At 37.0% G+C, this 22,660-nt stretch overlaps 1 protein-coding gene across 1 annotated transcript in view; it reads left to right on the forward strand.

Annotated features, from left to right (window-relative positions):
- The first annotated feature begins 1,665 nt into the window (after window positions 1-1,665).
- The window catches only part of ncoa3 (nuclear receptor coactivator 3), a 46,301-nt gene continuing 25,306 nt past the window's right edge, over window positions 1,666-22,660 (forward strand). The window contains exon 1 of the mRNA XM_079857570.1: window positions 1,666-1,761. The gene's annotated coding sequence lies outside the window, so the exon portion shown is untranslated. The remainder of the gene's footprint in view (window positions 1,762-22,660) is intronic.

Below are 22,660 nucleotides of genomic sequence, written 5' to 3' on the forward strand. Positions count from 1 at the left end.
AGTCTTGTGGTCAAATGCGAATAAGCTCATAACCGACATTTTTCATCTCGTATAGTGTTATAATTCATTAATATTTAAAATTAAGATTTAAAATAATACCACTCCGCTTTAACCTGCTGCATTTCCTTGGCGTCAAATAAACAGTCAACAAATAAAATTGGACTTTTTTTTTTTTTTTTAGCTAAATTGCTTGATGCTTCAGTTTCACGTGTAAGTTTTTCTTGGCCAAATGAGAGCAGAGGTTGTATAGCAGGGAACTGTCATGACAGGAAACAGCAAGCAATGAGCTAATTACTACTCTCTCTCTTTCTCAGTCTGACTCTCTCTCTCTCATTCTCCCCTCCCCCTCCCTCCCACCGTTCCTACCTCCCCTCTCTTTTTCCTTCCCTCCCTCCCTCCCTCTTTAGCGCTGTCTCCTCCAACAGTTGAAATTCTACACTGGTATGCCTCACAGATCACCATGGAGACGAGTTCGTTGCTATCTTCCATGTCTGGTCTTCAGAGGGCAGAGCACTTACAGCCTCTGCAGACCACACGAGTACGAGTGCATCCTAAAATGCCTTTTTGACCATTCAGTTCTTTTTACATGAAGACACACACACACAGAGTGTGAGATCATTATGTATATCACAGATCTACATGCCTAGTTTACAGTAAAGCTATCAATGTTTGCTTTGTCATTTATGTACAGTTTTGTAGCCTTTTCTCGTGCACATGCAAAAGCGTCAGAAATGAACTTTTTTTAATTATTTGGCAATGTTTGCACACTTAAAATTGATTTTCAGTGGCATACCTTTACAAAAACACATTTCTTTTTAACCATATAAAAACATACTGTAGGCTATGCCATCATCAATTATGAAAAATGGCTTATGTCAGTGCATCATAATATCATGTCTAGAATATGAAATAGCCTACTTTATGTTTGTAATACAAAATACAATTTACCACCAAAAATGAATAATAATAATAATTAAATATGAATGCAAAATCTAGCTAGGCCTACTTTAAATATCATCTAGGGTAGTTTTTTTTTCACGTTTGCTGGCAAATTGAACTACTTCGTATTATGCATATTGAGATACATTCTGCAACTTATTTGAAACTTCAAGTAACTATTGCTTGTAGATCGTCTGTATTGCGTAATGTATACATCGTGTGTAGGCCTATAATGTGTAGGTATACTATAATGTAAAAACTGTGAAATGTATTCTTGTAGTCAGTTTACTGTCACTGTTGGTGGACAACAGGAGATTTATGTACATGTAGTAGTGACAATAAAGTGATTTGATTTGACAGACAATGAATAAAAAGGTGTGATGCGAACAAATAATTCGATCCCTCGCGAAGACAGCGAATTAATCACACTCAAATATGTAAATAAAGGCGTACGTCAGCCTACTCATTAGGGATACGTGCCTGTTATCTCTATGTGGTACTTGGATGAGCTAAAAATAAATGCACTATATTTTTTTCTACGATATTGCTACTACTGCCCATCGCCTACTGGATGTCTAGTTTTCGATCTGCGGGGGTTCATGTACTTGTAGTTTCTTTCCTCTTTAGCTCTGGGTGGAATGCGCTGAGCGCCCGGATGGCAGAACGACATTACCCAGAACTCCCCGCGCGCATGGTTCAGGCAGGCTTCTTTAAGCTTTGGGAGTGTTTCCCATTTAAACAAACATAGCTAATGCTGAAGATGGCGGATGCGTAGAAGTGGCTTAAAGAAACTGGAGTGTTTCACGGGATACATTTACACCGGTAAGTGAACCGAAACACTTAATCGCGATCGTAAATGGAGACATTTAACCAATTGTTGTGTTCGTGAAACAATGTTACGTGATGCCGGTTATTCAGAAGTACATTCTTGTCCACGGTGAGGATCTTGCCACCTAGTTATTCTGCCTTTGAGACAATAATCGTAGTAACAGTGTTGCCAGATACAACATTCTCCAGCATGTTTGTTTACTTTTCATAACAAGATCCGTCTGTGTTTTTTTGTATTCTTCAGCGACCGTAATAACATTTTGTCATTAATCGACGCATTTTAACACTGTTTTCCTAAGTTGGTGAACATTTTAAAGAGGTTTGAATCTAGTCTGAATCTTTTGAGATGAACTACAACTCAAAATAATTAAGTTTTTTTTTTCATTTACTGTACTATTACCGTTGTTGGTTTATATCATTTTAAGGTTATTTCCACAATCAATAGTTTTTTTTCCCTTGTTTTAAATCTTTGATCAGTTTGTTTACCAGTTCGTGGATCACCTGATAGTTTACTTAACATGAGCTGAAGTTAGTTTGCTTAAGCATAACATATTCTTAACCCTTTATCTGTCACTATCACAAATACATAATTTTATAAATTCTTCCAACTTTTTTCTTTCTGATTTTTCATGAAAAACTTATTGACCTCAAACAATCTGTTCAGATGTATTGTGTGATGTGATGTTATGTTATGAGGATGTTTTGTTGCTTTTGCTCTAAGTTCAATATGAAGTTCAAATAACCCAAACAACAAGATGGTTTCCTGGTTAATGACACTGAGGGTGGAGATTAAATTATCATAGGTCAGCAAGGAACAAATCAAAGCTAGGCATTATTTACAGTGTTTTTATGCTTTTACGCTTTTACTTTCCTACCTACCAAACTGTGCTGTATTTATCAGCTGACAAAACGGTTCAAGGGTTAATACAATTAAAATCAGTTGACCACTTTAGTGATGCACAAGTCAGCAGGATAACTCTTATCTTTTAGGTTTTGTATTTTTTGTTGTTGTATTGTGTATTTATGGTGACAAAGTGTGGTGTAGGTTGTACCTACCTACTGTACTAGATGCTTGAATTATGGCTGTGTCACAAACTCCAGTGATCTCCACCCAGACAGTATTGTTGGACATGGCAGACGCGTTTTGGAACGTGTACATTGTGAATGTAGGAACATGAACGTTTCTTATCAGAGTCATCAGACACTATTTTTAACACTCCCATTCTTTGCACTTGCAATGTTAATTGCAATGATTTAGCCTGAGGTATTCAGTGCACTGCAGCGCTACTGGAAAGTTTGATGTTCTTTTGAATTCAAAGCGATTCACATTTTGTAGTGATCCAAATGCGGCAGTTTGTGAGCTAGGAGACTTTGACCACATCCCACGTTTCAAAAATATTCACTGCCCATTTATAGAAACATCACAGAACCACAGTTGTAGGACCAACGTTTCCCTGAAATCCACATGCACTCATGTTGACATGTATTGACGCTTTGAAATATACTTTTGGTTATTATTTGCACACTGAAGGCACAGGTATCATGCTTGCACTGTTTAATAACATATTGTTAGAACCATAACTGATTTGCTTTTATTGCCTCTTCAGTGTAATAGAAAATCTTCCTGATAATTAATGTTATTACATTTCAAAGCTGGGTCTGCAGCCTTTTTAGCCTGTACTAGTGCACTTATTCACAGCTTAAAAATAGTTTAACATGAGTGTGTATTTTTGAAACATTTCCGTGGATGCATGAGAACAGAACGTGCGTGTATGTTGGTGCTCACACGCTACGGGACCCACGGATGCCCTGACTGCGTGTGGGAAAAGACCCTCTGAACTCTTCCTCACACTAGTCGCAGGCCGCCCCCCTCCTTCCCCCTTTATCTGTTCCTTTCTCCGCAGCTCCCTCTCTCTCACACGCCGAGCGTCAGGCTGCATTAACTATGAATCAATCTTGTGTTGAACGCTTTGACTGCAGATGGGGTTAAGAATTAAAGGATGCATAGATTCTCTGTCCTCGTCCATTTGTTAGCTCTGGCTCTATAACTCATTAACTCGGACTCTCTCAGGGGAAGAAAAAAAATGCTTGTGCAAAAGTTTTCCCATGATTTTTGAAGGACCATCTGAGTTTTGATTTGAGCATCTTTTTCTTATTTTGATTTCACTGTTGTGGCTCAAGGGATAGTTAAAAGAAGTTAAAATAATAAAAATAATTATTGTTTATAATTTTTAGGGATGTACCTGTATATCTTTTCAATGTAATGAGACTGAATCAGAACAACTTGAGGCAAAAGCACCATAAAAGTATCATAAAAGTTGACCATATGACTTGTGCACTTTATTTCACGTCTGAAGCATTGTGTAATGAACAGACCAAAATTTAAGTTGTTATTCACTGATACTTTTGCCACCCTGTGGCCATAAACTTGAACCATTGAGTCAATGTTATTTTATTATTATTTATATGATATTATATTTTAGATTTTTAGTAATGTTATGTCCTTTTTTATTTGTATTATTTTTTAATATTTATATTTAGCTTTTTAATTTTAGTTTTAGTACATTTATTATGTCTTCAGCTTATTTTATTTCAGTTATTTCAAATTTCTAAGTTTCATTACATTTTTAATCAAATAGTTTCAATTAAAGGAAACAATTTTAATAGTTTTAATAAACTGTAACAACGCTGGTCAGTTATTTGAACTCATAGCAGTCGATTCAGTCAGATGATCCGACTCAGACAAATAGCCTTATTCAGTCACGCGTTTCAGAGAAGAATGACTTTAGTCGCAAAGCTATCATGTGACTTCGAAAGACTTGTCGCAAAAGTCTTATGAGCCATGTTAATTAAATATATATGTGTATGTATATGTGTGTGTGTATATATATATATATGTGTGTGTATATATATATATATGTGTGTGTATATACATATATATGTATGTATGTATGTGTAGGGATGCACCGATATGAAAATTTTATCATAAAACCGATAACCGATACATTGACCGATAAATTAAAATCCAAATTTTTATATAATTTTTGAGAGCCTGATTACAAAAACACAAGTCTCACCACCATTAAAAGCCATGTCTCAAGCACACAATTATAATGTTCTCATTATAATTTTATGTTGCACTTAATGTGTTTTCCTTTTTGAAGTGATTCCTATCACATTTCAAGCAATTCAAAACCATCATGGCGAACAGTGCGCATCTGAAGCGTCTCAGCTGTAGGAAATAATCTATTATTTGTCGGCTTTAATATATCGGCCAAATTTTCTTTTCGGCCCGAGAATGCAAACATTAAAAATGACCATATATCAGCCAATATATTGTACATCCCTAAATATATCTATTTATTGGGGGGTAATTTTGGAGCTTGACAGCCCTAGTCCCCATTCACCTCAATTGTTTGGAAAAGAGCGACTAGAATATTCATGCAAAATTCAGCTTTTGTGTTCAAATGAAGACAGAAATTAAATATGGATGTTATTTTCATTGTTTGTTGAACTATTCCATAATGTCTAATCTATAATAGATGTTTGTTTTTGCACAGATATTTTGTGGCTTTCTTCTTGGATCACAGGAGGTTGTGACTAGCGAAACAGCAGAATGACTAATGTGCTTCCCGTCACCTTTCTGACACTTATCTGATCGGCCTTAGCTCATTTAGCATTTTTCAGTCCTCGATACATGAAGAAGCTGAAATGCTGCCGTTCTCTGAGCGCGATGTGAGAGTGAAAGAAGGAAAACACTGTGGTTGTGGGTGATGGTTATTTTCAGAGCAGGGAAAATGGTCCAGTTAATATCAAGTATCTGTGTGTTTGTTTCAAATGTAAGATTAATGGTGTGGGGGGGGGGTGTATAGTGTTGCTCCAAGGCGCTTGTGTTGGTGGCAGTGGGTTGAAACAAAAGCTTGATTGTTGCACTAATTGAAATGTGATACCTGTTACTTGCGATGACTTTTTGCTCTGAGTAGTTAAAGGTGTTGGTGCAGGCGGGTTATTTTAGCCCTGTAAACTTTTAATATGTGTGGCGAGGTTGACTCGCATCTCGTGATGAACCGCTTGGAACCTTCAGGATATTAATGATTTACTGCACCTCAATGATCCTCCACGAAAACATTTTCATACGTAACTCTTCTGGATTTGGATTTACGATGCTAATTTGTAGACCGCTGTAAAGTTTCCGGTTTGCTAACTAGAGAAACAAGCATAAAAGTAAAGTTAGTCCTTCTCAATGCAGTCCAGAGACAGTAATACGCTTAATTCCTTTCTGTCTTTGTTTACTCAGTTAATAAACAACATGTTGTGAACTTTCTCCCTTCACTCTTTAGACACGGATCAAGAGCTCAACTGTGAAGGTTTGTTTGTCATTTGTCAATTTCTGTGCGAATCATTTGGAAACTTATGAGTCATAATTAAGAGTCTCTGCATGGCATCTGCAAGCGAGTGTCGTCGTGCGCTCCGGATACATTTTACAGCTCCCTTCAGTGTCCTATAGCACAAGTCGAATTTAAGAGGAATTTGTAAGTTGCATCCAGCTGTGGCTGCTTGTGTAAAGCTGTGTTGCCATGACGACACTCCTGCACGACTGGCTCAAGGTCGTTCGGGCGGTGACGTCGAGCTGGATGTGCCTGGCGACGGCGTGTGCTCGATATGCACACATACGCGGAAGGAAGCTCTCTGCAGTACTGTGGGTGTCTGAAAGTGAAACTTGGAAATGTATGCAAACGCGTTCTGTGCATGAATACTTTCTCTTGAGAGGGTGAAAGGGCTTGAGGAGGAAAATACAGTGTTCGGTTTTTCATTTACTCATTGCTGTCGTACTTAATTTGTTGAATTTTCCAGCCCAGTTTAGGATTTCTCCACGATCCGTCATTGTTTTCCTGTTTTTGCCGTCAAAAGCAGATAGAAAAGGGGGGGGGGGGGGGGATGGCTAACGAGGTTTAAAGAGTGAAAAGTGCACACTCCTGTTTTTTTTTCCTATCTCTCGTTTTTTTGGCTTTCTCACCCTTTGCTGAAGAATGCTTGTAAAACGGGCTCACCTGAATGAGCCCACGGGAGGGTAAAGCCCTGGTCTGGTCTTGTTACCATTGTAAAAAGTTAGCAAGACTTGGTGTGTGTTTGTGTTGTGTTTAGGGCCCTGTTGTATAATAGTAGAGAAAAGTTTTAAGTCACGAGGTAAATGTTACCAGATGCGTTCTTCGGCAGTTGAGCCTAGAGGAAGGAGAGGTGGGGGGGGGGGGGGGGGGGGAGAGAAGTCGATGGAAAGAGAGAAAGTCAACTTTGGATGAACTTCTCAACTGCTTAGCGGCCACCTTGTTTTCATTTTGCCAGCATCCCCAGCCCCCAATTTGACGAAAGGTTTGTGGAGAGTTAGTCAGAATTCCACACTTACAAAACTCCATTGTATTGCTGGAGTACAAACTACAGCCGAACTGAATTAATGTTGAATATTTACACTACAATCAAAGGATTAGGTCAACGCAAAATGAATATGCTGTCATTGTTTACTAGCCCTCATGTTGTTCCAAACCTGTATGAATTATTTTCAAGTTTCCAGGTTTGATGTCAGTGATGCCAAGCTCCATTCGCTGTCACTTGACCAATCACAATGTGCCAGCTTAGAGATAAAATTAATAAATAAATAAACAAACAAAACTTATGTTGGTCAATACAATGAAATTCAGTGGGGTCAATGTTGTCTGACTTTCTTTTGTGTTCTACGGAGTCAGAAAATTATTAAATATTTCTTTAAAATTTTGGGGTAAAATATTTCTTTAAAATAGCTAAATATAGACCGATTTATCAGTCTCTCACTATTCAAAATGTCTTATTTTATGCTTCATGAGAAAAATTTAAATCAAGAACTTTTATCTGGGTGAGCTGACCTGTTCCTGTAACTCTACATTACTCCAGGTGAGAGTTTTGTTTCAGTGCAGCTGTGGGTTATGTGGACATACAGTTTCATACACAAGTAGCCTAATTAAAGTGTTCAGCCTTTGAATATCGCTACTGACATATGAAAGTGATCTTTAAACTTGAACTGTGCCTTTCCTCTTCTTTCTTCTTACATGCCCCTTTACAATTTTATGCTTACCTTTTCCTGTGTTTGGTAACTCGTCACCTCTTGCACCCCTCTGTTTGTATCCATGCGGATGGGATGGATGAACAATACCAGTATACACTCACCTAAAGGATTATTAGGAACACCATACTAATACTGTGTTTGACCCCCTTTCGCCTTCAGAACTGCCTTAATTCTACGTGGCATTGATTCAACAAGGTGCTGAAAGCATTCTTTAGAAATGTTGGCCCATATTGATAGGATAGCATCTTGCAGTTGATGGAGATTTGTGGGATGCACATCCAGGGCACGAAGCTCCCGTTCCACCACATCCCAAAGATGCTCTATTGGGTTGAGATCTGGTGACTGTGGGGGCCATTTTAGTACAGTGAACTCATTGTCATGTTCAAGAAACCAATTTGAAATGATTCGAGCTTTGTGACATGGTGCATTATCCTGCTGGAAGTAGCCATCAGAGGATGGGTACATGGTGGTCATAAAGGGATGGACATGGTCAGAAACAATTCTCAGGTAGGCCGTGGCATTTAAACGATGCCCAATTGGCACTAAGGGGCCTAAAGTGTGCCAAGAAAACATCCCCCACACCATTACACCACCACCACCAGCCTGCACAGTGGTAACAAGGCATGATGGATCCATGTTCTCATTCTGTTTACGTCAAATTCTGACTCTACCATCTGAAGGTCTCAACAGAAATCGAGACTCATCAGACCAGGCAACATTTTTCCAGTCTTCAACTGTCCAATTTTGGTGAGCTTGTGCAAATTGTAGCCTCTTTTTCCTATTTGTAGTGGAGATGAGTGGTACCCGGTGGGGTCTTCTGCTGTTGTAGCCCATCCTCCTCAAGGTTGTGCGTGTTGTGGCTTCACAAATGCTTTGCTGCATACCTCGGTTGTAACGAGTGGTTATTTCAGTCAAAGTTGCTCTTCTATCAGCTTGAATCAGTCGGCCCATTCTCCTCTGACCTCTAGCATCAACAAGGCATTTTCGCCCACAGGACTGCCGCATACTGGATGTTTTTCCCTTTTCACACAATTCTTTGTAAACCCTAGAAATGGTTGTGCGTGAAAATCCCAGTAACTGAGCAGATTGTGAAATACTCAGACTGGCCCGTCTGGCACCAACAACCATGCCACGCTCAAAATTGCTTAAATCACCTTTCTTTCCCATTCTGACATTCAGTTTGGAGTTCAGGAGATTGTCTTGACCAGGACCACACCCCTAAATGCATTGAAGCAACTGCCATGTGATTGGTTGATTAGATAATTGCATTAATGAGAAATTGAACAGGTGTTCCTAATAATCCTTTAGGTGAGTGTACACTACCGTTCAAAGTTTGGGGTCAATAATAATAATAAAAAAAAAAGAAAAAGAAATTTATTCTCGTACTCAACAAAGAAGTACATATAGTAACATGTAACTACGTCACCTCAAAATAAAATAAAACTTTGTGCTTTTGTAATATAAAGAAAACAAACTGGATGTGCTTTCTGACGTCTCTGTCTCTGGAGCGCGTCGCAAAAATAAACTGAAATTCAGTGTATAGGCTACTTGCCTCACAGAAGTGTGAAATATATCTATAGAAAGCTTGAAATATCTACTTTCAAAGAACCAATTCTTATCAAAAAACAAATACTCTCTGATTATGTAATCTGTCTGTATAAAAGGTGCATTTCTCTCTAAAGGCCCCCCCTACAGCGGAGATGAGAGTCAGTATCGTCAACTTCATCTTTGCAGCCGACACGGACTCACACTAGTTTATTAATAAACAATGCTATTTTTTCCAGCACATTCATAATCATTACTTTTGCCGGTGCTTTGCTGCAAGCTTTATCCATGCGCTGGAATGCGGAATAGGCTATATATTATGACCCCCCCCCAGTATATATTTAAGTAATTAAATTAATATAAACATGCGATTAGTCAACTAATGGCTTAAATTAATGACTACTATGGGTTAGAAAAATCATTAGGTGGGGGCAGCCCTAATATTTTCTGATAATTTAGTCAAACAAACGGTTAGCTCCATAATGAATTAGTTGTAGGTTATAAATAATAATACAATTGTACATTATAAACATGACTGCATGAGCCATTTTATGGAAGCACCTCACTGCAACACCATTGGAGATTAGACTATTTTTTTTATGTCTACCTTCATACCGCAAGGCTTATTTGCATCCAAGTTTGATGCACCCCTCTTTTGCTCACTGTATTTCCATAGGCTTCATCTTTCTTTGTTCCTGAGGAGCGTCATAATCTCTCTGTCTCAGGCCGATAATCTGATGATGTTGAAGGGACAACGGCGAATAGGATTTTAGCAATGCAGTGATTAAATCAAAGGTAGAGTACAAGCTTGTGATAAAAACAGGTATGCTGTGTCTCTGCAGCAGAGCAGATGCACCTCATGCGTCTACCTCGACAATAAAAGATGGCACCAGGTGGGGAAAGCAACGGTCTGTCCCTTTAATCACATCATTTATGTTTTAATTAGCCACTGTCGCAGCCGTCCTGTGCTGTCGGGACCGGTCACACACCTGAGACACACGTGCCACTCATCAAAGAGCATGACAGACGGAACGGACACCACTGTCTTGCGTTCTACGGTTGACCAATATGGCTGAAATGCATATTTGCATTGAATATATTGGCGATTTCAGAATCGGTATCAATGTCAGTCTGTATTAGGGTTCTGGATTTAGATGTTTATGCCACGGTATGTAGGAGGGTCTTATGGCTTTCGGTTGGAAATGCATTTCATTCTACTGGATAGAGTCCAAGACCGTGTGGTAAAGCAGATTACATCCTGGTCTCTCTGCTGTCTGTCTGCCTGTCACCATGGCTTCACTCGTGTTATGGCCTGTTGTCAAGGTGACGAGGCCAGTCGTGGGCGGGGACTGCTCTCCTCGCTGTGGAAAAGATGATGGGCGTCCTCTTCCCTTTAGGAGGTCCATCTATCCAATACACTATTAATAGAGCAGCTTGCAATTGCATTGGCCTTTTGTCATTACTAAATTTTAATTAAACTTGAGTTATGTATACATAGACTGCCATGGTCCTGTATACAGTATATCATACCATATTGACGTGAGCTGCTTTACCTTTCACTCTTTGTGGTTGCAAATTACGATACAAAACCCTGATGCCAAAAGCACAGGTTGACACTGTTTGGATGATTTATGACATTCATTTCACATCTTGATATTTGTCATTTATTTCAGTGGGTGGACTAATCCAATCTTTTTGTCTTTAGCATGGAGTACAGACACTGAAGTTCATGACAAATGGTAAACATTTTACAGGAAGTGTCCCAAAGGAGCTTGTTGCGACTGCTTGTACAACATTTGATATGAAGGGAGGTGCCACCATTGACTTTTGTAAGATGTTTGTTTCGGAGCCTAGCAGTTACAGCCTAACAATTAGTGCACACGTGACATGCTATGCACATGCACATGCTGAAATAGAATAAATTAATCTATATATCATATAGTTTTTAAAACCAATCCATATGAATTGAGCGATTTAGTCCAAAATTTTATGAAGAGACTTGATCGCTTTATGTGATGAACAGATTGAATTTAGACTTTTATTCACATATAAACATTAATCAACTCGCACATCAGTTGTGGTAAACGGAAGCTCAAGCTTTTTCGCTTGACATGCAAGTACCAATGATGTTCATTCTTGTTACACAAGCACGTTTGAGCTTCAGCAAGAGGTTTGTTCTCGTGTGTCAAGCAGATTCAGTTGAGCTTCTGTTTATGTTCGCTGATCAATGTTTATATGTGAATAAAAGCCTAAATTCAATCTGTTCATCATATAAAGTGATCGTGTCTCTCCAGAAAACTGGACTAAACCACTCAATTCATGGAGTAGTTTTACGATCTCTTAACTCTGAACTTGAGTTGTTGAAAAGTTGTACTTCTGAAGAGTGTCAAAGTGGTAGTTGCGTAGCTGTCAATTGAGGGACAGAGATCTTCATTTGTGTTCCAAAGATGAATGAAAGTCTTACGGGTTTGGAACGAGAAGAGGGTGAGTATTTAATTCTCAGACAGAATTGTAATTTTTGGGTGAACTAATCCTTTAACTATATTATATGATATACATATGAGGGAAAAAAAAATCATACAGAGGCATTTTTGCCCTAATATCTTGAATTTTAGGGGCCTTCTAACTGCTTCATGTTCATCACAAATCAACTGTATGAAATGTAAGATGAAGAACGTAGGTCTGGGGTGGAGTGGGGCAGGGCAGGTGCTAAATCGACAGCCCTAATAAATAAATAAATTATGTGTGTGTGTGTGTGTGTGTGTGTGTGTGTCTGTGTGTGTGTCTGTGTGTGTGTCTGTGTGTGTGTCTGTGTGTGTGTCTGTATGTGTGTATGTATGTGTGTATGTGTGTATGTATGTGTGCATGTATGTGTGTATGTATGTGTGTATATTTAAGAAATATTTGCATGTATATACTGTGTATATATATTTATATTATATATAATTTATATTATATATAAATATTTTATATATAAATAACACATTTTCTTAAATATATATATATATATATATATATATATATATATGCATGTGTGTGTATTTATATATAGAAAATAATTATACTCCGTACACAGACATAAATTATGTAAACACAAACTTTTATTTTGGATGCGATTAATCACGATTAATAGTTTGACAGCCCTAATATATATATATATATATATATATATATGTATGTGTGTATATATATGTGTATACACACACACACACACACACACACACACATATATATATATATATATATATATATATATATATATATATGTGTGTGCATATATGTGTGCATTTTATACTAATAAAATGGCTAAGATGAAAACTGAAACTATAAAAATTCTAAATATTAATAAATACTATAATAGTGTATTAATAATGCTAAAATAACAGTGCACTGACATTTAATCACAATGTTACATTTGATTCGAAGTAAAAAAAAGACTCCTCATCGACATTTCGATGCATTGGAAAAGATTCATGGTTTTCATACTCTAGTGTTTCTGGTGTTAGTGACTAATATGCTAATAAACTTAAAATAATATAACTTAAAGGGACAATTCTCCCAAAAATGAACATCATCTGCAGAACACAAAAAAAGATTTATTGAAGAAAGTTGGTGTCCAAACAACATTGACATTGTCCAACGTAACATGGACACAACATTGAATTTTTTTTTTTTTTTTTTATTTATTTTTTTTTATTAATAATTTTCTTTTGTAAGTCAGTCATAAAGGTTTGTAATGACATGAGGGTGAGTAAATGATTTTCATTAAGTGAACCATCCCTTGAACAGGATTTCGATGCAAGAATCACCTCTGATCGATTGAAATGTACCAATATCTTCCCTATGGATTGAACTGAACCACAGTGATTGATGTTCTGTCACATGCTTAGAAATTGGAACACGTTAAAGGCTGATGTGCCTTTTTTGCCTAAGGAAAGTGTCACAATGCTTTCTGACAGTTTGACTCATCACCTGTGCTTGTCTCCAATCAGCATCTGACCAAACAGTGTTCAGGTTCAGTGCGTAGTGACCGATCTCTCACTCAGCACCCAGTCAGACACCATCAGCAGTGAGGACAGAGCACTGCTGACCCCAGAACAGGTCAGGGGTTATCTTTAAGAAAAGAACAAGCTAACAAAAGCAACTGGCCTTTAACCCTGTTCATTCTGCTCTTTAGAGCGTTGAGAGCTAGCTGACGCTTTGCTTTAGCAAGTCTATATATGTAGAATATGCTGTTACAGGAAGTTTCCAGGTTTATTTATAGATTTAGTTTTGTTTTGATAAAATTCAGGTTAGGAAGGTCATTGCATAACTGTGGTTTCGCACTGATATGTTAGAGAATTTCACCTAGTTGACATTGATGACTGTGAAAAAGACACCTGCACCAATTTCATATGAATTTTGAGGTAAGTTTTCTGTCAAGTACCCGTCTTTTTGAGAACAACTGTTTATTTACTGATTTCCATCTCTTTTGACATTGTAAATTAAAGGAAATTATGTCTCCGATCAAATGTTTTGTGTAGCTTTTGCCATTTGACTGGTTTCAGACCTTCCTTTGTGTGAAGCTCAATTCGTTTTCATGAAATAACTGTGACTTGCCAGTCAGTCAACGGTTTTCTGCCAAAGTGACTAAGAGTGTAACCTTGAAATGCAGAGAAGCCTTTTGAACCCAACCGGGCTTCATCGAACGTATTGGCAGTTCAAACTCGATTAGTTGATTTTTATCATCAATATTGGAGGCACTTTGGAGCGTTCCCCAGCCTTCGGCCTTTCTCTCGTGCTCCCTGGGTGCTCAGCCCGTTCGACCTCTCTGTTGTCTCAGTGCTCATAAGTCATTTAAACACGCTTTTAATAGTGTTAGCCTACGTCGAGCTGGCGTTTAGCCCCGTGTTGGGGCAGCATGTGGTGAGGGAGAGGAAAGGGAACCTGGAGAACAGAAGGGGTCACAGGCTGAGGTCAGCATAGGGCACTTAGCTCCCTTTACTATGAAAACTGCATAATTTGATTTGTGAATGAGGATGATGGAGGAGAAAAAAGTATTCAGTTATTCTCCAGGAGAACCAGCTGTTTAAGTGAGAGAAAGTCACAGGCATGGTCTGTCTCAAGCCAGTCCAGTTTTGTTTCACGACCTTCATTTTATATTGAAGTACCAAAGTTGTTTAATGTACAAAATGAAAGGCATGAAAACACCCCAAAATTCATCAAATTACATAAAAAATCTACTCAAAAAAGATCATTTAATTATTTAAACCATTTCAGCAATTTATTTTAATATTTTTTAATATTTAAAATATTACCAAGACATATGCAAATGGAACAAAAACTGTCCAAAAATGGTAGACAAATAAGTAACGGATTAATTTCACCAAATTTCTGTTTAAGTTTGGTTTGGCGTTTGAGTTTTGCCATCGACATCAATTTTAAAAAGACATCTTCTCAGCCCTTTTAAAGCTTATAAAGTCTTTTTATTTTACTATCTACGCTGTAAAAAAAAAAATAATAATTCGGTGAAAGCTGTGGTTGCCAGAAATGTACTGTAAAAAATATACGGTAGAAACATTTTAGGTTTTGCAGATTTAATTTAGATTTACAGTAAAAAAAAAACTCATCTCATTAACTGATAATATGGTAATATACCAATCTATTGAAGTACACCAAAAACAGGTGGTGATGAGAATGTCACATGATGAAGGAAGCTGAGAAGCTAAATACTAATATATAGAAGGTGCACAGTGTCATTCAAGGTAACTCACATGACACTAAAGTAATGCAATAAACATTCATTTGACAACATTAGACGTAACATAAAACCCTAATGTACATAACTGATAAGAAAAAAAACATCAATGAAAAAACATCAAATGTAAAGCATCACTCATAGAATTCTGGGAATGTCAATTTACATTTTTTCACTGCAAATTATACAACGATATGTTCTTTTTCACTTCCAAAACTAATTTTAACAGTATTTTACTGTAAAATTACATTAAATGTAAAGTTAGATCTATTACAGTTATTCGCCGCATATAGTAAGGAAACTTACTGTTAACCAAAACAGTTTTTTACCGTAGCATTATTTTTTTTTTACTGTAAAAATTACGGTAATTTTTAGAGTGTACAGTTATATTGTTACTTTTGTTTGATTAATTGCTTTTAGCAAGCTATCCATTAAAAATCCTTCATTGGACTGTTCTAGAAAAGACTTTTAATAAATATCAGTAGGTAGAAATAATATAAAAAAAAAGATGAATTATGATTTTGAAACTATTATTGTCAACATCTGGATAGATCTTGATTCATTTTTAGTAGTTTCCTCCTGAAACATTTGTAATATGTTTAAATGTAAATGGCACAAGGAGGTAGTTTTCACCTTAGCAGCAGCAAATTCATATTTACAGCATTACTTTATCTTCAGCATCAGCACTAAAACCTTCGCGTTAGCTCTTCTGAGTCGTCCTGCTTTTAACATTGTTTGAAATCCCACGTTCTACCGATTTCAAAACAAATCCGAGCGGTGAGAAAGAAACGGAGTAAAAGAAAGAGTGCAGGGGGGAGACTGGAAAGCGAAAGAGAGCAGCGAGTAGAATCCTTTTGTAGAGGTCAGAGTTCAGCTGCTGTGCTGCTATTGGCTGAGGAAAGGTGAAATTAAAACCACTGTAAACTTTTGACCCTGCCGGAGCTGCGCAGGAACGCCCAGGACTAGTTTGGAATGGAGCCTACGCTCTTCCTCTGTTTACTCGGAGAGAGAGGGAGAGGGAGGGAGAAAGAGCGGAGGCTGGAAAAAGGAATCGACACAGTCACAGTCTGGAATGAATAAGTTGTTCAAGCGCGCAGAGCAGTCAACATGAGTTCAAGAAAAAAAGAAAAAAACACAGATGGAAAAAACCGAGAAATGCATTTGGGTTTTAGGCTGCACAAGTTTCTCTCTATTTCTTTCTCTTTTCTCCCTTCCTTCTGGGTTCAAAAATCCATGGATGTTTTTCAGAGTGGAGCTGTGCTCTTTAAATGGGCTTTTTTATGAGGAAAATGAGGCCCACCCTCTGCTTTTTCCATTTGCTCTCAGAGCTCTGTGTTTTTATGTGCTTGAAAGAGTGGACTGCACTAGATGACCAGGCACATGTTACCCTTCTATCCCCCCGTTCCTCTTTATTTTCTACTTTTCTCCCTCACTTTTTCTGTCTTTTTCTCACCCTCCATTAGAGCTGCACGATATTGAAGAAAAATGCGATACGATAATGCTTAAAGTGTGTAAAATAAACTTTAACATATATTTAAGCAGTGTTTTACTGTAGCAAGAAGCGTTATTTTAACATCATGGGGTTTAGGATTTCAGGAAGGCCTACATTAGGTTTATTTAACAACAGAAACTGAATAATCAAATTTAACAAATAAAACACTGCTTAGTTTTCTCTGTATGCATTAAATATATACTGATTCTTATTAAAGCTACAAAAGTTATTCAGCCAAGAACAGTGAGTGATTTTCTCTTTGTCGTTTGTTCATGACCCCATTTATTGCAAGCTGTTGTATAGTATGGTGTTTAAATCCATTTTTTGTACCTCCATGCTTGCTTGTCCACCCCCCCCCCCTCTCCAGCAGAGGTGATTCTGCAGCGTTTGTTGCAATTTTCCCGAACTCTGCAGTTTTTGCTCCACATGGTTGGTACCGGGTACATGTGCCAGTTTCTTGAAGGAGAGGGAAGGCGAACGTTCAAATGCTTTCTCTGTCGTCTCCTTAATCTAATACTTAAAGACGCGTAATGTGTTCGTATTGCACAGCAGGAATGACTTATTATCTGGTGGTCTGTTACAGTAACACAGTTGGATTAACAGATTTATTGTTATGAATTACAAAGTGGGCCTGTGGCGCACTCATAAGCAACACCACATACACATTAGGGCTGCACAATTAATCGGATTAAAATCGAAATCGCGATATGGCCTGGTGCGATATGGTATTATTAAACCTCAAAAGGCTGTGATTTAATTCAATAAATATAAATGCATAGTGTGCTTCACACACAGTGAAGGAGAGCACTCTGATCTGCCTCTAATCTACTGCTTATTCTTCAAGCACACGTGGCTTGTAATATGGTGTTCATATTTGCTGCATTTATTGGTTTTAGAGAAGCTTTCTTTTCTATAATAAATGTAGTGTACATTTATATTAATAAAGTATGTATTATTTAGTAAAAAAAAACATAAAACAGTAATATTATGAAATATTATTACAATTTTAAGTCTAATGTAAATTAAAATGTTTTCTATTTGGATGTATTTTCAAATGTTTTTTATTTATTCCTGTGATGGCAAAGTTTTCAGCATCATTACTTCAGTCTTCAGTGTCACATGATCCTTCAGAAATCACTCTAATATGCTGATTTGGTGCTCAAGAAACATTTATTATTATCAATGTTGAAAATGTTGTGCTGCTTAATATTTTTGTAGAAAAATATTTTTTCAGGACTCTTTGATGAATAGAGTTCAAAAGAACAGCATTTATCTTTTGTAACATTATAAATGTCTTTACTATCATTTTTGGGCAATTTAATGCATACTGAATAATAATGTTAATTTCTGTTAAAAAAATCATACAGACCCCATATGTTTGAAGGGTAGTAAATATAATATATAATATAATATATTAAATAATAAAATATAATATAATAAATATAATATAATATAATATAATATAATACATTAATATATAAATTAAATAATAATGATAATATAAATAAAAATGATCGATAAAAATTATTATTGATCTGAATCTGCGTTAAAGTCACTGATCTGTATGACCACTGATCTATATAATGACATTCTATATAGATCAGTGGTTAAAGTCCAGGTAGAATGTGAATTCAAAAAGAAAATGCACTCACAATCCATTTTATTTCTATAATGTAACCCTAACCCTGGATTTTCAACAAGGGGGGAAAAAGTAGAATAAAGCTTGATTTCGTATTTTTATTCATCAGAAATTGATTGGACCATGAAAAGAATGAATGAATTAGTTTGTGCACAACCTGTTGATCATGGGGTGTTACACCCATTTTATCCAAGCTGTTGAGACGTAACATTTTAAATGTTTATTTTGCATGCCATGGCATCACGATACTGAACAAAATAATTGCAGTATGAAATTAAATTGCGCACCTTAATGCACAGGTATGGCCACTCCCTCTTTGTTACAACATTTTTTAATGGTTTTTAGTTGAAGGAAACTTAGAAAGTGATGTGCTCATGAAACACAAAAACAGTATTGTCCTTCTAGAATGACCGTGCTTTGATTGTGATCATTTTTACTTGATGATTTCATCATCACCTAGTCAGATTTTTCTTTAAGACATCAAACCCCAGATATCTTTGCCATTTCTTTTTTTTTTAGTGCTGGACTGCGAGTTCGCCCAGGTTTGGCAGTGAATCGTGTGTCAGTACGCTTGAGCTCAGATAAAGCAGCGAGTGTTACTGCGAAAAGCTTTTGGATGTCTGCACATGTCCACACATGCTTGGCACATGTCTGCGTGTCTGGGCTGTTCGCTATTGTTCTCTCTCTTGCTTTTTCTCACCCTCCTCCTCATCCAATCATAACCAGTCTCTGTCCCTTGTTCTTGTTCTGTTTTCTTTCTCGTTTTTTTTTCTCCCTCCCTCCTTTCCTTTTTGTTCTACCTCAGCTCATCCCTTGCACTTGCCGTCTCGCTCCTCTCTGCTGCAGAATGGAGCCGTCCTGAGATGCTCATGGTCATGCGGGGTCTATCGCAGAGAAAGAGAGCGGCGACCAGTAACTTGTGCCACCTCGTCCTCCTCTTGCACCGTGTCTGAATAGATTTTGCCACAGTTCATTTCCACATCCTCGTTTTGAAAAGGCAGAGCGTGTGTGCGTGCCATATTGTCTGCGGAGGTTTTGTTGTGTATGTGTTTGTTTTTTAGTGAGTGTTTCACTGAGCTCAGATTTCATGCTTTATTTCAGGCTCTGCCAGAATGTGGTGGCTATTCTGAGTCTGAATGGCTCCTACTTGAGAGTCATTCTTCATCCATTCCTACATCTCTTCTGTTTCTTTACATGCTCCATTCATTTGCTTTTAAAGAAACATTGGATTCATACCCACATTATACATACTGTAAGTATCTATGATGTGTGTTCCCATTGTGACTGCATGCGCCCTAGTCTCAACGAAAACATGACTGGGCAGATATATGTGCAGTCACATGTATAGTACTTGCCTGAACCTTAAAAAGAAGTAAACAGCAATCATTCAATTTGCTGGCTTAAGCCATTTGAAATTATAGGCTGAAGGGTTTAACTGTATGATTAATATTAAATTAGGTCTGTTATTTAATATCAATGTAATATTACATTAATATGATATTCAAGAGGACTAACTGAAGTGGAAATACTTATATTTATTCTATACTTATTATTCAAACTGTAACATCAATATATAAAATCTAATATTTCAGCCAGTGCAAGTTCATTTGAAGTGGGTCAAATTACAGCTTATTATTATGTTAGGGGGTAACAGTTTAGGACCCAAGGACCAGATGTTTGAAAGAAGACCCAGAGTCAGAATTATAATAAATTGAAGAAAAGATAGTTTGCAGTTTCATCAGCAGAAGTCAGCTTCAAGACTCACACAGGAGTTCGTAGGCCGCCCCGCTTACAGTTACAAAGATCACAGCAGTTATACCATTTCCAAGGTCTAAGCTACGTCCTTGCTTCAGGTTGAATGATTCTCATTGGCTAAGAAACAGATAAACAGTAATTTTCCACACATATACAGATAGACTGAAGCATATCTCCATCGATTATGCAGCTGACACTCTGACCCTGAAGTTAGGCACGTTGTGACTTTCCAGGTCTCAGATTTGGGTTTCTGGGCGCCAGCATGTCCCGAACAACAACTCAGTCAATCTCCAATAATGCCAGTGGTTCCTTAACCTGTAACCAAGAAGACTAACACACTCACCGACACACAGCTTTTCCAAGGTTGGATTTGGCCAGGCTCTAACTATAAACAGGAGAGTCCTCTCAAAACATCAAGATAATGCGTTCTTTCTCTCAAGGAGAGCTACACTTTAGTCTAACTGGAAAGTAAAGCTTTAACAAAGAAATGGTCCCTTAAACTATAGACTTCAATGACCCCTGTGATCATAGTTGTCAGAGTACCCCAGAAAAACAGATGAATGTATTGACACATGTTGAAGACCTTTCTCAAACAATACATCTTTCTATATTTCATTTCTGGAAGCCTGGCTACATGAGCAAGCACTGTTACTGAAATAAAAATACAGACATTAGAGAATACATGAAAAGAACATTTCAGTAATCACACTGGTAACTTCTATAACAAAGTAAAATCTCACAAGCGTAGAGAAGTCATTCAACTCATGTGATGTTTAGAAGGAAAAATAACGATTAATACCTTGTCCTTGATTATACATTACAATGAAGCAGCAGTGGATTCCAATCCACAGCCTTCAATTATAAATGTTATTAAGACCTGTTGTTGTTATTAATATCAGTAGTGGTATTATACATATCAATATCATATTAGATCTAATATTTAATATCAAAATAAAATTACATTTAGCATGATAAGTTCAGCCCTAACTTCAATTCAAGTGAAACTGAAGTGGATCAAACCTATGGATCAACAAAACGATGTGAGTCCAGTTATAATATGAATGGAGTTTGAACTGAGCTCACTAAATGTGTAATTGGTTGAAATACTGGAATGTAGAACTGCACGATTAATCATTAAAAGGTCACAATCTTGATTCCAACACCCGTGCGATCTTATTTCTAAATGACTACAATTCGCCTGTCTATTAAACCTTTGACAAAATCACAGCGTAACATTCAAATCAGCTTTGCTGCCTCTGAGCCAGAGAGAGCATTTGTCATGTACGTATGAAACGGCTTCACAAATTGTCTTTTCGACCACACAGTATCATTGTATCTGTTACAATAATTCAAATTATCACAGAAGTACTGGGATAAAAGTTTATAGTTTGAATATAAACGCTGATGTCTACAGTAGCGATCAGAATAGATCAAATCACTTTTTTGAAATTAACTTCATGCTTCAAATACCGATTGTATCATTGCATCATCTTTACATTATTGAATCATTTATTCAAGAGTTTTGTTAAAAAACGCTGATTAAACAATTGAAGTATTTCATTAACTATTCATTCAAATCTTTTTTTTTAAATAGTTGATTCAAATTAAACAATTTTTAAATAGACTGCTTAAAGGCACAATATGTAAGATTTTTAGATTAAAATATTCAAAGACCACTTGAACAATGTTATATATTTTGTTGACTTGTGTACTTTACATTATCTCAAATCTTTCCAACAATGTTAAAATCCAGAGAAATCAGCCATTTTAACCAGTGTAACGGCCCGTGTCATTGCGTCGCCTTTCAATGACGTTACCCTCGATTTCCGTTTTTACTTCCATAGAAACCAAGGAAGCACCAAAGACACTTTAATATATTGTTTTATAAAACATGTGAGCAACTGTTTAAATACTTTTATCAGACAATTAATCATTGTTATATAGCTCAACGCGGTTAGTCTTGGTGTTTGAATCACTTGTTTTCTTGATTTACTGTGAGTAAAGTGTTTGTACCATGTCTCAGAGACGACGCTATTCTGTCAAGTGTTTTTGTAGTAACAGTAATACAGCATTTTTTTTGCCATACAATATATTTTTTTAATTAATTGCATGCCATTTAGCAACACAAGGCATCCAGCTTTTATTACTGGTAAAATGATTACAATTGTAATTCGTCATATAAAGTGACCTGTATGAGTAGTAATTAAAGGGACTATGTGTAGCTTTTTAGGTATTTTATTATCTAAAATCAATATTTTTATTAATAAATATGCCCTCAATGGTGTAAAAATACCTATGCCAATGATCAGACTAATCCTCGTAAACGAAGAATTTATTATCTTTATATACATAGGACGGGTAGGTCCACGGAGGCTTCCATGTAGTTCCGCCATCTTGAAAAACTATAATAGCAGAGAGGGACAAAAAGTACTAGACCAACGCGTTTCCACAACGCGTTTTCGTTCAGAACCAGCGTCACGTGACTGAAGTCAGCAGAAGCGGAGGCGCAGAGCAGTTAGAGGCGCTTGTCACTGCACCGGCAAGTTTAAAAGGATGCACTGCACGGTTATTTATACATCGTTCATTCATACATATGCTGAGTCACAGGATGAGTCCTCGTCGTTGAAA

Source organism: Squalius cephalus, assembly GCF_949319135.1.
Source record: "Squalius cephalus genome assembly, chromosome: 22".
NCBI lineage: Eukaryota > Metazoa > Chordata > Actinopteri > Cypriniformes > Leuciscidae > Squalius > Squalius cephalus.